Raw genomic sequence first — 17,399 nt, 5'->3', positions numbered from 1 at the left:
TTATTTCTATATTATATATTACTATAATAGTCTTTGTGGTAACAAATTTATTTGATTTCCTCAGTATTTATTGTAACAATGTACTCCTTTTGACCCAGTTTTATGTTTTTCATACACTAATGGGTCTGTTTACATAGGGAAAATTTCCCAGAAAGATGCATTTTTCAAGAATAATGTTGATGACTGGTCCAGAATTTGCTAGGATTTCAGAATAAAACTTTAAGCTCTTGAGAGCAGGGGACTGAAAAATAAAGAATTCATTATGTTATTATTAAATCTGAAAATATGGCCTCCTGGGCCAGAAGGGTGACTCACTCAGTTAAGCAAGTGACTTCAGCTCAGGTTACAATCTCATGGTTTGCAGATCCAGGCCCACATTGGGCTCTGTGCTAACATCTCAGAGCCTGGAGCCTGCTTCAAATAGATTATGTATCTCCCTCTCTTTCTGCCCCTCCCCTCCTCATGCTCTCTCTCTCTCTCTAGTTCTCGCTCAAAAATAAATAAACATTAAAAACACTTTTACTGAAATGTTCTATCTTCTGGATTGTTTTATACATGTGGTTATATAGAGTTAAAAAAATAGATAATACATTAGCTTATACAAAGATTACTTTTGTCCTCTGCATCTCCAGGAAAAGTGCTTGACTGACATTTGGCAATCAAAAAGATTTAAGTAGATTAACTAAAGACACAACATTCAGTTCTTTATGCCCTTATAGTAAAAATATTAAATGAGGGGCACCTACGTGGCTCATTTGGTTAAGTGTCTGACTCTTGATATCAGCTCAGGTAATAATCTCACTATTTATGAGATAGAGCCCTGTATCACTGACAGTGCAGAGCCTGCTTGGAATTTCTCTCTCTCTCTCTCTCTCTCTCTGTCCCCTCTCTTTCTCAAAATAAATAGATAAAAGTTAAAAATATATATCAAATCAAAACCATCAAAAAATCTAGCAAGGAAAAAGTTTAGTTTGTACATTCTATAAACTAGAAGTACAACAAACAAATCTATGTTCATAAATATGATAATGTAAATGAAATTAAATAAATCCCTGAAAGATATACCCTATCAAAACTTACAGAAGGAAAATTTACAATCTGAAAAACCTTACAGATATTTAAAAATTGAATCAATAATTATGGTACAGCCCCTCTGGAAAACAGTGTGGAGGTTCCTCAGGAAACTAACAATAGAACTCCCTTATGACCCAGCAATAGCACTGCTAGGAATTTACCCAAGGGATACAGAAATGCTGAGGCATAGGAGCACATGTACCCCAATGTTCAGAGCAGCACTCTCCACAATAGCTAAAACATGGAAAGAGCCTAAGTGTCCATCAACAGATGAATGGATCAAGAAGATGTGGTTTATCTATACCATGGAATACTACATGGCAATGAGAAAGAATGAAATCTGGCCATGTGTAGCAACATGGATGGACCTTGAGGGTGTTATGCTGAGCGAAATAAGTCAGGCAGAGAAGGACAAATATCATATGTTTGCACATATAGGAGGATTAGGAGGAACTTGACGGAGGAACAAGGGGGAGAAGAAGGGCGGAAATGGTGGGGGAAAGGGAGAGAGGCAAACCATGAGAGACTCTTGAATGCTGACAAAAACTGAGGACTGATGACGGGGGGGGGAGGGGGGATGGGCATGGAGGAGGGCACTTTGGGGATGAGCACTGTTATGTGGAAACTAATTTGACAATAAACTATTTGTAAAAAAAAAAAAAATTGAATCAATAATTAATATCCTTGCACAAAAGATAATTAATATCCTTGCACAAAAGATCCAGATGGTTTCATTACTGAATTCTACCAAACAAATGGGGGCAGGGGGGATTATCAAGTCTCTAAAATCTCTTCCAGAAAATAGAAGCAAAGGAAACATTTCATAAATCAATGAGACCAGAATTACCCTCACACCAAAGCAAACAAGAAAGTCACAAGAAAGGAAAACTATGGATCAATACCCACTTGAACATAACTGCAAAATCCTCAACAAAATATTAGTAAGTCAAATCCAATAGTATATGAAAAGAATTATATACAATGACCAAGTTGGATTTATTCTAAGTATACAAAGCAGGTTCAAAATTCAAAAATTAATCAATGGAGGCCACAACATCATCAGACTAATATAGGAAAATCATATGATCCTATCAAGTGTCACAGGAAAAGCATTTGACAAATCTAATACTTATTCACGGTAAAAAGTCTCTGCAACTAGGAATAAAGATAAATTTCCTTAATGTGATAAAGAACATATTCAAACAATCTACTACTAACATTCTATGTAAAGATGAGACTGGAAACTTTCAACTAGGATTGGAAACAGGCAAGAATATCCCTTCTTAACACTACTATCCAATGTCATATGGGAAGTCCTTGCTAGTGCAATAAGAAAAGGAAATAAAAGTTACATATTTTTGAAGGGAAGAAATAAAACTGCTGCAAGATACAAAGTTAATATACAAAAGTAAATTGCTTTCGTATATACCAACAATGAACAATTGGAATGTGAAATTTATACCAAATAATAAGTTTTAATATAGCGCTCAAAAATGAAATATGCATAAATTTAACTAAATATTTACAGAACCCTAAAGCAGAAGTAAAAATCACTATTGATCTCACTAAATAGAGAGATACGCTGTGTTCAAGACTGAAGATTCAATTCTGTTAAGATGTTAGTTCTTCCCAGCTTGACTTATAGAATCAATGCAATCCCAATCAAATTCCCAGCAAGTAATTTTGTAAATACTGACAAACCAATTATAAATTTTATATGAAAAAAAAAAGTTCTAGAAGAGCCAACACAATACTTAAGAAGAAATTGGAGAACTCCCTTTACCTGATTTTAAGTCTTACAAGGCTGCAGTTACCAAGACACTGTAATATTGGGACATCTGAGTGGGTCAGTCAGTTAAGCATCCAGCTCTTGACTTCAACTCAGGTCATGACCTCACAGTTTATGGGTTCAAGCCCCACATAGTGTTCTGCACTGGAAGTGCAGAGCCTCCTTGGGATTCTCTCTCTCTCTCTCTCTCTCTCTTTCTCTCTCTCTGCATCCCATCCTCCCTCTGCCTTTGTCCCTTTCAAGTGATCTTTCTCTCTCTCAAAATAATAAATAAAAAATATATACAATGTAATATTGACAAAGAAATAGTCACAGCCATCAGTGGAACATAACAGAAAACCCAGAGGGAAAACTACAGATATATAACCAACTGATCTTCAGAATAAGAAAAAAGGAAATTTAGTTCCTCTTTCCAAGAAATGGTGCTGGAAAAACTGGACCGTCACATGAAAAAAAAGAAAAGAACCTTGACATTATGCCTTAAATAAAATGCCTTAAATAAATGCCTTAAATAAAAATTAACTCAAAATGGATCTTACACCTAAAATGCAATATTTATAAAACTTCATGAAGAAGACACAGAAGAAAATCAATCTGACACAGTACTTGATGATGAGTTCTTAAATATAATATCAATAGCTTAATCCATGAAACAAGGTAAATTGTACTTCATTAATTAAAAATTCTGTCATTCAATCATAAGGGAATAAAAAGAAAAGCCATAGACTAGAAAAATACATCCGTGAAACACATAACTGATAAGTGACGTATATTAAAATATACTAATAACATTAAAACACAACAAAAAGAAAACAAAACAAAATTTTAAATCAAAATTTTAAATGGGCAAAAAATATGAACAGATACTTATCCAAAGAAAGTATAATGAGCTATCAGCTTATACCTGTCAGAATGGCTAAAATAAAACAAAAACAAAAAACAAGAAATAAGAAATGTTGGTGAGGATGTGGAGAAAAAGAAAGCCTCATGCACTGTTGGCAGGAATGTAAATTCGCACAGCCACTGTGTTAAACAGTATGGAAGTTCCTTAAAAAATTAAAAATAGAAATCCCATATAATCGAATAATTCCACTCTGGATATTTACCGAAAGAAATAAAAACAGTATTTCAAAATGATATATGCACTGCTATATTTATTGTGTCATTACTTACAAAAGCCAAGATATAAAAGCAACCCGAGTCTCCATAAATAGACACATGGATAAGGAAGATGTGGTGTTTACACACACACACATGAATATTACACAGCCACAAAAAAAAAAAAAAATGGGATCTTGCTCTCTGCAACAATATAGATGGACTAAAAGGTATTATGCTAAGTGAAATAAGGCAGCCTAAGAGAGATAAATACCATATGATTTCCCTCATATGTGGGATATACAAAAGAATAAACAAACAAATAAAAAGCAGAATCAGACCTTTAAATACAAAAAACAAACTGATGATTGCCAGAAGGAAGTGAGGTGGGGGCATGGGCAAAATGGGTGAAGGGGAATGGGAGATACAGGCTTCCAGTTACAGAGTGGTCACAGGAATAAAAAGCACAGTATAGGAAACATAGTCAACAATGTTGTAATAGCGTTGTATGGTGACAGAGGAAAACTACAGCTGTGGTGAGCATAGTACAGAAAAGTTGAATTATTATGTTGTTCCTGAAATTAATGTAACACTGGATGGCAACTATACTCAAAAAAAAAATGTTAATAAGGAAAATAAACTAAAAAAAATGCAGATGGTAAGTAAGCATACAAAAATGTTCAACAGTATTCATCATTAATGAGTTGAAAATTAAAGCAATAATGGGATACTGCCCCACATCTATTAGAGTGGCTAAAATGCCAAAACAAAAAAAAGAAAAAAAAAAAACACCAGCCATCAACTTCTAATGAAGACATGAAGGATAGTGAGGACAGACATCAACTTTTGGTGAGGATATTATTGCTGGTGGAACTGCAAGATGATACAGCCACTTACGAAGATAAACTGTAGGTTTCTTGAAAACCTAAACATAATCTTAATATACAATCCAGCAACTGTGCTCCTACGTATTTACTCAGCCAATTTAAAAAATAATCTCCAAAGAAAACTTACATTTCTATAGAAGCTTCTATATTGGTGATTACGGTAGAGTTATTATAAACATTCAAAAGTAGACTACTGTGGCTGGTGAAAGACAAGAAAATGTATTTTCCCACAGAGCCTCCAGAAAGAATGTAGTAGTTATCCTGACATCTTGACTGAGTCCATGTCATGCTTTGACCTAAAGAACTTTTAGATAATAAATTAGTGTTGTTTAAATCACTGTATTTGTGGTAATTCATTAAAGCAGCAATAGGAAACTAATACATGGTGGCTGGTAGGATCTAGGTTTCTTATGCATGAATGGGAGGTTACAAATAAAAAGGGAAGAAGGCTAAAATGATCCATGTAATAACACGTTAGAGTTGAAGACATTAATATGAACACATGTTTAGGTCAACAGACAGCTACATGTAGAAACACAGATATATAAATATGCATGTATCAGGACAGACATAAACAAATCCTCTGCACTGTGGGCTTCAGAGGACTCAGAAACAATGCCATACCAGCAGCGACAAACACAAAATCATGGTTTCTAATATCATTCAGTAATAAAAGAAGCCAGGGCTCTTTGGAAAAAAGGCTTATACTACAGACTAGGCCAGGAAACACAGATCAATCTGGGATATTTTAGGAGTCAACTAAAAGGATGCCAAATGCCCAAAGCTGAAACAATTTGAGCAAAAAAATACTGTCTGTACTAAATTTATAACTCAAAGTGTAAATTAAATAGCCCATACTAAAATAAATAAATGGCTGAATAAATAAATAAGGGAGGGAAGACAAATTTCCCATGCTAAGAATTTCAAATAATTAAGGTAGATACTTTGACCTTAAGCAGGTGGAGCATAGCTCTCTACCCCTTAAGTGTGGGCTGCTCATTGTGGCTTCCTTCCTAAAAGAGTATAGAAAGGAGAGAAACAGAGGGATACCTGTGTGGCTCAGTCGACAAGCATCCAATTTTAGCTCAGGTCATGATCTCACAGTGCATGGGTTCAAGCGCCGCATGGGCTCTGTGCTAGCAGCTCAGAGCCTGGAGCCTGCTTCAGATCTGTGTCTCCCTCTCTCTCTCTGCCCCACCCCTGTTCACACACACACTCTCTCTCTGTCTCAAAAATGAATAAACATTAAAAAATTTTAAAAACAGAAATTTATGGTGAGGAAATCTGATAAATACAATCTCAAGGGGAAATTTGACAAATAGGACATCAAGTCAGGTGATCTAAAGCTAAACATCAAGTTTGATAAGTGGTTTAGATAGTATATGACTTTAATATGATGTGATGAAACTTGAACTTTATGTGGTTCCTACCAAAACACAAAAGCATAATATAATCATGAGAAAAACAGCAGGAAAATCCTGAGGTATGTTCTACAATTTAGCTACCTATCCTCAATAGTTTTAAGGTCCTCAAAACCAAGAAAAGTCTGAGAAACTTATAATCAAGAGAAGCCTAAGAAGACATGATAAAAAACAAATGTAATGTGGTGTTCTGGAAACAGGAAACAAAATACAAGGCTATTAGAGAGAAACTAAAGAAATGTGAACAAATTGTGTATTTAGTTAATAGTTTATCAATATGTTTAATTCACTGTACAAATGTACCAAACTAATATGTTAACAAAGTGGAAACCTGATGTGGGGTGTATAGGAACTCTTTGTACTATCTTCATAGTAATTCCTCAAATCTAACACTACTCAAAAAAAATTTAGATGTTTGTCTGTGAATGCACACACATGAAAGATATTTTGCTTCCAGGCAATGAAAAACTGACCTGGTCATTCTAACTGTCTCAAGAACTCTTATGGCCCTGACATACTGATTTATCTAGAAAAGCTAAGCCTAGGTTTGGTATTCTTCATTTTCTCTTTGTAAAGGATATTACAAGAACCACAATGACAATCTAAGTATCATCAAAGTGCAGAACACATTTTACCATACAATAAACATAAATGCCTCATTTTGATCCTCCTAATAAATCCACTACACGGACGGAATAGGTATTGGGGCATCTGGGTGATTCAGTTGCTTAAGTGTCTGACTTTTGGTTTTGGCTCAGGTCATGATCCCACAGTTTGTGGGTCTGAGCCGCACACCAGGCTCTATACTGACGGTGTAGAGGCTGCTTGGGATTCTCCCTCTCTCCCTCTCTCTCTGCCTCTCCCCAGCTCATCCTCTCTCTCTCTCTCTCTCTCTCAAATAAAGATTAAAAAAAAAAGAATAGATGTTATTTCTAACATTAAAAAAATCTAAGCATCCATGGTGTTGCATCCATGGAGTTGCACAGTGACTTAGGATAAGGAGGCTTTTCACAAGAGCTAAATGTCCCTCTGCTCTACAGGTAGGTTTTCTATATTACATTTAGGAAGAATATATTGTCATAATAAAAAATAGTTTAATTTTTCTATATTATATGATATATTGGAGCTAAAATTATTGAACATATTAATGGAGGATGGAAGAGACTCAATACTGTTGGCAAACAAAAACAAACATAGAACAAAACAAATGTATAAATCAAGCTCTTCCATAGGCCTAATAAAAATGGAAGTTAAGCATGAGTGCTAGGCAATTTTGCATATCCCTAGAAAATAGAGTAAAACATCACTTGGCTTCTGGAAAATATTTGAAATGGAATTACTTGGTAATATGTCAATAGCTCATACCTAATTTTGGCTTTACAAAAGTATGCTCACAAAGTATGATGTAATCCACTTGGTTTCGTTTGATTAATCTGAAGTGAACTTGCAAAACTTTTTGGATCAAGACCAATAAAATGAAAATTAGTGATTTACAAACTATCCCAACTACTGTACAATACCTAAGGGAAGAATTAAATTTTTCTCCATTGCCAGTGTCTGCAAAGCACAGCTCTCTTTAAATTAAAGTCAGTTGGGCAAAATGGAGAAGTTGTCTATCCAATCCAAAAACTTAGTTTCTATGAGTTAAGGGCTTGTCTTTATGATTTAGCTCAAAAGGCTTTTCTTGAAGCATTTGGTGGCTCAGTTGGTTGAGTGTCTGACTTCAGCTCAGGTCCTGATCTCATGGTTTGTAAGTCCGAGCCCTGAGTCGGGTTTTGTGCTGACAGCTCAAAGCATGGAGCCTGCTTTGGATTTTGTGTGTGTGTCTCTCTCTCTGCTTCTCCCCAGCTCACAAAGTAGATTGCCTTGTCTGTCTCCTTCAAAAATAAATAAATATTTACAAAGGCTTTTCATCTCAGGGAGCCTGGGTAGCTCACTTGGTTAAGCATCTGACATCAGCTCAGGTCATGATCTTGCAGTTCATGGGTTCAAGCCCTACACCAGGCTCTGTGCTGACAGCTCAGAGTCTGGAGCCTGCTTTGCATTCTGTGTCTCCCTCTCTCTCTGCCCCTCCCCTGCTTGCACTCTGTCTTTCTCTCTCTCAAAAATAAATAAAACATTAAATTTTTTTTAAGGAAATAAAAAGAGCTTTTCTTCTCACCTCTTCAGGTCTCTGAAGGGAAAAATTGTTTTAACTTTCAAATAATTCTTACTAGAAAAACAAAGTAATGAACATAAAGACAGTATTTTTGTTCCTCTTTTTAATGACCAACTTTTTCCCTTAGATCAGAATTCCTACAGGGATGCTATATTTAAATACTCCAACTAATATATTCTGTATAACCTAATTCAATATCCCTAGGAAAAGGTATATCTGTGTGTACATGTTTGCATGTGTGTAAGTCATAAAACCACTGCCAAGGTATTTTTTAAAAAACCCTATACTTCCTTTAAAATACAGTTACTGTATGTGATAATTTATTTGTACACACCTTTCATAGCTTAGCCAGAAGGCCTAAAATATTTTTTGCTTCTTAGACAGTTTGTATCTACATTTCAAATTATACACACATTAAATGGATCCATTTTATTTTGGGTGCCATCATTAGGCAACACGTCCTTTGGCTTCACTATTGAGGGAGTTATTTCTAAGTAGATTGCCTTGGCCGACTCTGTATTTAAAGTACTTTATATTTAGTTTTGGACATATTTATGAAAGCTGTTTTAAAATCTCTGCATTTTTATCCCATTAACTTTCATTTCTAAAAGAAAGTTTTCAATCTTCTATTTATTAGTTTTTCTCCTGATTGTGAGTCACATTTTCCTCTTTTATTTCTTATCTGGTAATTTTTATGTGTTGGAGACATTACTAAATGTTATGTTTGTGAGTGTGTCTATTTTGTTGTTTCTTGTAGAAGAGCACTGAGCTCTGAGGAGATAATTCATTTACTGGAGATCTCATACTCTGGCAACACTGAGATTGGATTCATTCAGTTCAATAATACCAAGATTTCTAAAGGTGTGACTACTTAAATGAGGTATGTTCTCTTCAACTAACCAGGATCCTCAGAGTCCCAAAGGCATTTAAGCCTAAGACTCTTCATCTATATAATGTTCATTAGCTTGTTTTTCAAACTTCCATCTCACTCATCTCCTATTTTTCCCTCCTTGCAGTCCCTACCCTTACTCTAGCTACAGAAATAAGGTCTATGACATCCTGTATTTTGTCCTTCTTAAAACGCATGTGATTGTTAATGTTGAGTGGCTTGGAGTGCATCGATGTAGAGGGAGTATAATATGAGTACGTAAAGAAAATCTCAGACAAACATTTCTGAAAATCTTTCATTCTAAGTGCTCAGCCACTCCTTCTTTCCTTTTATTTAGAAATTACTTCAAGTGCCAGTAAAAACATATCAGCAGCTACAGGCTGCTTTTCTTTTCATACAAACAGCAGTGAGAGGCAATTCCCAATTGGGTTGGATTATTCAAATTAGCCATAACTCAAAATCCTTCACAATGAGCTCAGGAATTTATTGTATGATTTATTTTGCAACCAGCGTATCATATTTCTAATTAAATTTTTCTTAGATGAATGCTAAAAGGAGTTTGCCCTTCCTGAGAACTCCTACATGTCGGCCAGTTCAACCACATTCAGAAGTGCAAAAAAAAGATGACATAAAATTTTAAAACTAAAAATATTTTCCTGGTAAACAAGCAGAACATTTATATAAATTAATCAAGAATAGGTAATTTTTTTTCAGATCATAGCAAAGTCCAATGTTTTAGAAAACTATTATTCTACTGTTATGCCTTTTAAATAAATATATTTACAGGGCTCTATATGAGTAAGATTAAGATACTGTCCATTTCCCTTTTTAAAAAGGAAAAACACTACCACTCCTTCTACATTGTTTAACAAAGCTTGGGAGGAAATTCAAAAATATCTTCTTTCTTTCTTTTTTTAATGTATGTAAATAACCTTATTTTTTTCCATGACTTTTTTTTCTCAAAAATAATCCTTTAAGTTGATCTCAGCAAACTGCTATAGAGAAACTTTCAACGTTATGAAAATATCCCTGAGAAGTATGAAGTCAGCTGGGCTCACACAACTGGAGGTCCCCAAGGTTAGAGTAAAAGATAGCTTTTATAGATTATGAATTGGTGCATTCAATGCCTTCACTTCTATAGACCAGCACTCTAACCAAGGTTTCCACATGCAGCCAATTCTAACTGCAATCATCAGGTAGAAAAATTCCTGACACCAGCAGCATTAAATCCTAAATTCAATCCAAAAATCATCTTCATCATGGGGTATATGTTTGAAAAAATAAATGTTAACTCAAATAGTTGTTTCTAAATTTTCAGGGAACACTTTTCCCACTAGATTCAATACCTGCTGCATCCACTTAACACAACAGAGAAAAAACAGTCTCCAGCTGAAATTTTTTTTCTAAAATAAAAATAATAGAAAGTTTCCTAAAGGGTTGAATCTTCAGAAATAAAGCATTTATATTTCTACTATGGGACAGAAATTTTTCCAGGAAGTAACAAATTTTATACACATTTCTTGAAAAAGTGGTTATATCAGCTTTTGCTTCCTTATTCTCCACAAGGCAGTAGGCAACAAGTTCAAATTGAGTTTTTTAATACCATGGAAGAGAATGTCTCATAGCCCCTCTTCTTAAATAGGTAAAGTCTGGGAGATACTTTTATATAATTTTGCTAAGGAAAATAATGTGATTAAATTAATTTTTAGAAACAGGTTTTAAAGTCACTCTATATGAAAATCTATGCAGTTTCTTTAAGTGTTGGTATTATCAGAATGGGAATACACAACCTCAAATGAAGATTTAGTTTAATATATTAAAAGAGCAAACACTTTAACTGAATCAAGATATTTCTCATAGCTGAAGAGAAATCACAGAATTAGCCATTTTCAAAACATATTTCCCTACCATCTTCTACCTTGGTTATATTCATATTAAAATTCTCTAAATATAGGACTATGTAAATAAATAAGGCTTCTGAAAAACCTAAACCATAACAATTTCATTTCAACCTCTACCCAAGGAATATAATTGTTCAAGATTTCCTCTCTGACTTATTAAAAGATTAAACAAAAGTTCAATACATATTTCTGGGCACAATTCAAAAAACTTGAAGGAAAAAGAAAGCCCAATATGTGATCTGAGGGTGGTCTTCTCTGAAAGCCATTATTCTTTTTCCTTTAGTAATCACAACTTTTCTCCCATTTTAGACATTGGCAAAGCTGACCTACTGAGCCTTGGCTGAGCATAGCAGACTTCCAGGAAAGTTGTAGTTCTATCTCCTTTCTATCAAACAGAGACTTCCCGAAATTCCCTGATTCAGTTTATTTGCTTATAGACTAGATGACCTAATTGAAAGAAACTTGTTTTCCTTTAACCTCAGAGTTTAAGACTTTATAATTGCTAAATGCCAAAAATACTCAGTCAGGATAATGGCTTCCATGACTCTCTCACCACTATCTATTAAACCAACTGAGCTCAGAAATATCCTCAACCTACTCTTCTTCCCACCCACTACTATACACAAAAAGACAATTTAACTGAGTGCCTGGAAAATCCCTTGCACATGCTGGAGCATTAAGACTTATTTGGACTCTGAGCATTCAAACTCAATTCTCAAGCAACTCAAAAAAATCTACAAGCCATTCTTTGTGCTATTCATTTTCAATAACATCACTCAGAAACTAATCCAACCTTATGGCAGCATTTTGAGTGCTATCAATTCATTAGGCTGCATGTAAAAAAAAGACCACTTTAGGTCACATGATTGAAACAGGCTTTTACATAGATTATGAATTATAACCCAAGTCTAAAACACTATGCCAGTTGTTACAGCTACCTGGCCCAAACCTCCCCTGCAACTCTGGTCCCTAGGGGGGTTAGCATTTTAAAAAGAAGTCTGTAGGTAAAAGGTATAAGAGGATTTAATACAGTATAGGGAATCCAAGTACAAGTTTTCCAGGAGATAACAAGTAAACTGCTGTTGGTAGAACAAGTAGAAATTTTGCCATGTTAGGACAGAGAGACGCTGCTCAGAAACCTCTTTCCAACCTGAACTCCAACAACTACCCTAAATGAACTAACTGATGCAATCAAGTTAGTTTATTTGGAATAACTTGAAAATGCTTTGAGCCTTTACTGACAATATGGACCAGACTTTATCTACAGCTATCAAATTAATGAGCATCTTTCAGTATGCAGCACTAATACCACCTTCTCCAAAAAGCATTAACCAATTTTTCCAGTTGAATATGGCTTCTCCTTTTCTTTCTTTTTTTAAATTTTTTTAATGTTTTATTTATTTCTGAGAGAGAGAAGGAGAGAGAGAGAGAGCAAAGGAGGGCAAGAGAGAGAGGGAGACACAGAATCTGAAACAGGCTCCAGGCTCTGAGCTAGCTGTCAGTACAGAGCCAGACGTGGGTCTCGAACCCACGAACCGTGAGATCATGACCTGAGCCGAAGTTGGACGCTTAATGGACCGAGCCAGCCAGGTGTCCCTGGCTTCTCCTTTTCTAGTCAGTTTTGGTTATTTTAACTTTTCATAAGACTTACAACTTATTAAGTCAAGCTTTAAAGAAAGTAAGCAATGAGCCTGGAATGATATTTTTCTACAGTATTATACTAAATAATTAATAGGTCTTTACATATATTATCAACTAAATATTTGTTGAGTGAAAAAAATAAAATTGACCTGAGAAAGCTGGCCATCTAAATTAATGTCAAGGCACTTTCCTGCTATAATAGCAACAACAACAACAACAAAAATAAATTAAAAAAAAAAAAAAAAAACAACACTGCAGTTGTCCTTTTAGCCAATTAATTTCAAGTTAGCTGAAGTAGCTAAGTTAGCCAATACTGGATGTCACGGTATGTACCATATATTGATGACTCTAGAATACATGACACCAAATCTCCTGCCTTCAAGGACATGATAAATACAACCTTAACTCTTAGTTATACAGATATTTTTACCCCTAATATGCCTTAAGCCTTGTAAGATGGTCCAGCTTTTAGAGCAATCATAGCCCTATCGCTGTTGGTATATAAGGCTGTTCTACATGAGAAATTATATGCTTAGTACTAGGTACACTACTCTCCTAGTTTAGAATCTGCAAGCCTAAAACACCTCAAGAATTCATTTAATCCACAGGCTGATTTAGTCAATCAAGATCTGACAGATATATTTATTCTAATATTTTTTTAAATTTTTAAAGTTTTTATTCATTTTTTTGAGAGGCAGAGACAGAGTGCAAGCAGGGGAGAGGCAGAGAGGGAGGAAGATACAGAAACTGGAGCAGGCTCCAGGCTCTGAGCTGTCAGCACAGAGCCTGATGCGGGGCTTGAACTCACAAACCTCAAGATCATGACCTGAGACTAAGTCAGTTGCTCAACTGACTGAGCTACCCAGGTGCCCCATGTCTATTCTAATTTTTAAGGCAGCTAGAAAAGCAGACTTCACAGTATTCCATGATAACTTATTTTAAGTCTTTCACTATGTAGGAAAGATGTCTTACTTATATTGAATCAATATAAAACACAGAAGAAATGAAGAGGGAAAGAAACTATATATTCAAGGCACAGTACTTATGGCTTTACATGTACATATTAGGCAATCCTTGAAAAAGTCAAGGTAATTAAAATAAAATGACTATAGTCAAGTCACTATTATGCCCATTTTATAAATGAGAAAATTAAGAGTTGAAGAGTATATGCATCATCCTCAAAATTATGCACCTAATAAAGAATACCTTACATTCTTTAAATAAAACTATAATATTCAAAGAAAAGGGAATGCCAGGAGCCTTCTATTTAATTACATTTTTCAGAACCTATTTGATAGTTCTCTCTTCTGCATCAACAAGCAAGTTCGGGCACATACTTCTCAGCATCTTCTCACCTGTTCTCCCACTTCTCCTTAGGAATCCCACAGCCTGCAAGAGGCAACTCCACATATTCATCAACTTATCTATCAAGAAAATTTATTCAGTGCTAATCATGTAGCTGTAACTGCAAGAGACTTTCACTAATACACTGGTCAATAAAACATGCAGTCCTTTCTTCAGGAAGTTGAAGGCAAGCAGGAGAGACAGACATAAAAGAAGTAATTCACACTAAGATGTAATTGCCAACTGCGTCAGGTGACAGACTCTCACTAATGTAACAAAACAATGTTCTTAAGATTGGGAGGTTACAAAAGGCCTTCTAGAGGGGTGCCTGGGTGGCTTAGTCAGTTAAGCATCTGACTTTCACTTAGGTCATGATCTCGCGGTTTGTGGGTTCGAGCCCCGCCTCGGGCTCTGTGCTGACTGCCAGCTCAGAGCCTGGAGCCTGTTTCAGTCTGTGACTCCCTCTCTCTCTGACCCTCCCCTGCTTACGCTGACTCTCTCTCTCTCTCTCCTAGAGATAAATAAAACATTAAAAAAAAAAAAAGGACTTCTAGAGAAGATGACATTTAAAGTGGAGAATAAGTAAGAGTTAACCTGGTGAAGAATATGGGGAAAGGATTAAGGTGGGGAAAATAAGCAGTCCAAGTACAGGAAATGGGAAGTATAAAAAATTCTGAAGTAGGAAAAATCAAACATAATAGAGGAAGAGAATAGAGGTCAGTATCTAAAGCATACTGATCAAGGCAGAGTGGTACAAAATATGACAAAGAAGCAGACAGCTGGCACCACACAGGTAGAATTGCATGCTCTGCTTCAATGGAAAGGATGCCACTGATAGGTTTTGAGCAGAGATGTAACATGTCATGATTTATGTTTTTAAAATGACTTCTCTAAAAATATGGCTAATAATAGGGCACCTGAGTGGCTCATTCAGTTGAGCATCTGACTCTTGATTTTGGCTCAGGTCATGATCTCACAGTTCATGGGTCTGAGCCCCACATTGGGCTCTGTGTTGACAGTGTGGAGCATGCTTGGGATTCTCTGTCTCCCTCTCTCTCTGCCCCAGTGCGCTCTCTCTCTCTCAAAATAAATAAGTAAACATTTAAAAGAATATGGTTGATATTTATCTCTAACCTCTTCTAAAACAACAATAAAATACATTTTTTAAATCCACAAATATGTAAGAACAAAGTACAGGAGAAAAGGTGATGGTGATCAGAAGGATAAATCATGTATGGTTTTGAAAAATGGAAAACTAATCCCAAGTGAGAAGATGTGCAAAGTGAGAAGAAATTTGGTTTGCACTTCAAGATTCCCCTAAAACTCTGATATCTCTGAAAGAAGTATGAGAATGATGCCAAAAACAGGAACATATGTTGAAAAAGTTTTTCTCACTCCCACCTCCACCTAGGACCCTGCTACAGTCCTTTCCCTCACTGAAAAAACCAGGCCACTGGCACACCTCCTACCCCACACTCTGCCAGAACAGAAAGTATATTCTCTGGAGAATGAATTTTTTCATGAATTAGGAGACAACAGCCAGAGGTGCCATACGGATAATAGAAGAACTAATGAAAGTTTATATATGGTTTTATATATATATATATAAATATATTTTATATATATTTATATATATATGTATATATATGTATATATATTTATATATATATAAAATATATTATATATATATAAAATAAATATAAAATAAATATACATATATATATAATATGGAGTATCAAGACATGCCTTTCTTTCTTTGTTCTATTCCTTGAGATCTGGCCAGGTAATTTGTTTGCCACAGTCCTAAGAGTAAAAGTGACTGGAAGATTCGTTTCATGGCATCAGAGAAAAGATTTACAGATTCTGATAATGGAAGTTTTCCAATAAAACAGTGAAACAGCTCTGCTGGTTCACCCTATAGTGAAACCCCCAGATGACAATTCCATCATATGCAATGCTTTCATGTATGACCAAAAAGTCAAGAAGTACTACACATCCTAAGAAATCTTCTAATATGGAAGATGCAGACAGACAAACACCATAAACAGAAATAAGAAGTCTGCAGCAAAGACAAACTTGTGGGGAAGGTTTAAAAGCACACACACATACAAACACACACACACACACACACACACACACACACTAATATCCTCTGTGAATAAAGAGAATACCCAGAAAACAGTAAGTGAATGCTATACAAGTTGAAAATCAGAGGGCAAAAAGAGATCATGGCAATGAACAATATGACAGCAGAAATGAGATTAAGTGTTAAAAAATGAAACTGATTAAATAAAGTAGGAAAAAAGAACATTAGGAAGAGGAAATAGAATATTGGAGAATATATAAGAAAATTGGTTCATTAATCAAGTATGTTCAACATATGAATAATGGGAGTTCTATAAAGGCAGTACAGGGAAAACAGTAGAGGATGAAATAAAAATGTGATTCATGAAATTTTTTCAGGACCAAAACACTTTTCCTCATTATAAAAAAGCTTACCATTAATCCAGAAAAAAAGATGGATATATGATTCAGAAATTTCAAATAGTGGGTCAAAAAGAAGATCCTAAAAATCTCTCTGTGGAAGATTAAATTCATAGTTTAGGTTAGAATAGTTTCAGATTTCCCAAATACACTTGAATATAGAAAGGTGTCAGGTGAGCTGAGTTCTCATTTGAAGGCAAATGGAAAAAATCCATCTCCAGACTCACTGCTGGCAGAATTCAGTTTCTTGTGGAGGTGGTACTGTGGTCCTTGTTTCCCTGCTAGTTGTCATCCAGGGACTCCTCTCAAATCTTAGAGACCACCCCCATTCCTTATCACATGGCGTCCACCATCTTAAAAGCAGCAACAGTGCAATGAAACTTTCTCGTACTTCAAATATCTGGATCCCTCTTCTGGGACCATCTAAAGAAAACTCTGCTTTTAAAGGATTCATTTCATGGGTCAGGACCATCAGACAATCTCACAGTCTTAAAGTCCACTGATCTGGACATTAAGTACATCTGCAAAATTCCTTTGTAGCAGTACTTAGATCAGTATTTGACTAAATAAGAGATAGTCTTGTTAAAGAAAATGTTTATTCATGACACTTGTTAAAACAGTAAGGCATCCTTGGTTCAGCACTGTCCTGATGGGTGTAGAGACCACTCCAATGGGGTTTAGCAGTACAGGAGAAAGACTGGGCCCAACTCCAA

Source organism: Hyaena hyaena, unplaced genomic scaffold (assembly GCF_003009895.1).
Source record: "Hyaena hyaena isolate Hyena2069 unplaced genomic scaffold, ASM300989v1 scaffold_153, whole genome shotgun sequence".
NCBI lineage: Eukaryota > Metazoa > Chordata > Mammalia > Carnivora > Hyaenidae > Hyaena > Hyaena hyaena.
Note: the sequence above shows the minus strand (reverse complement) of the source record.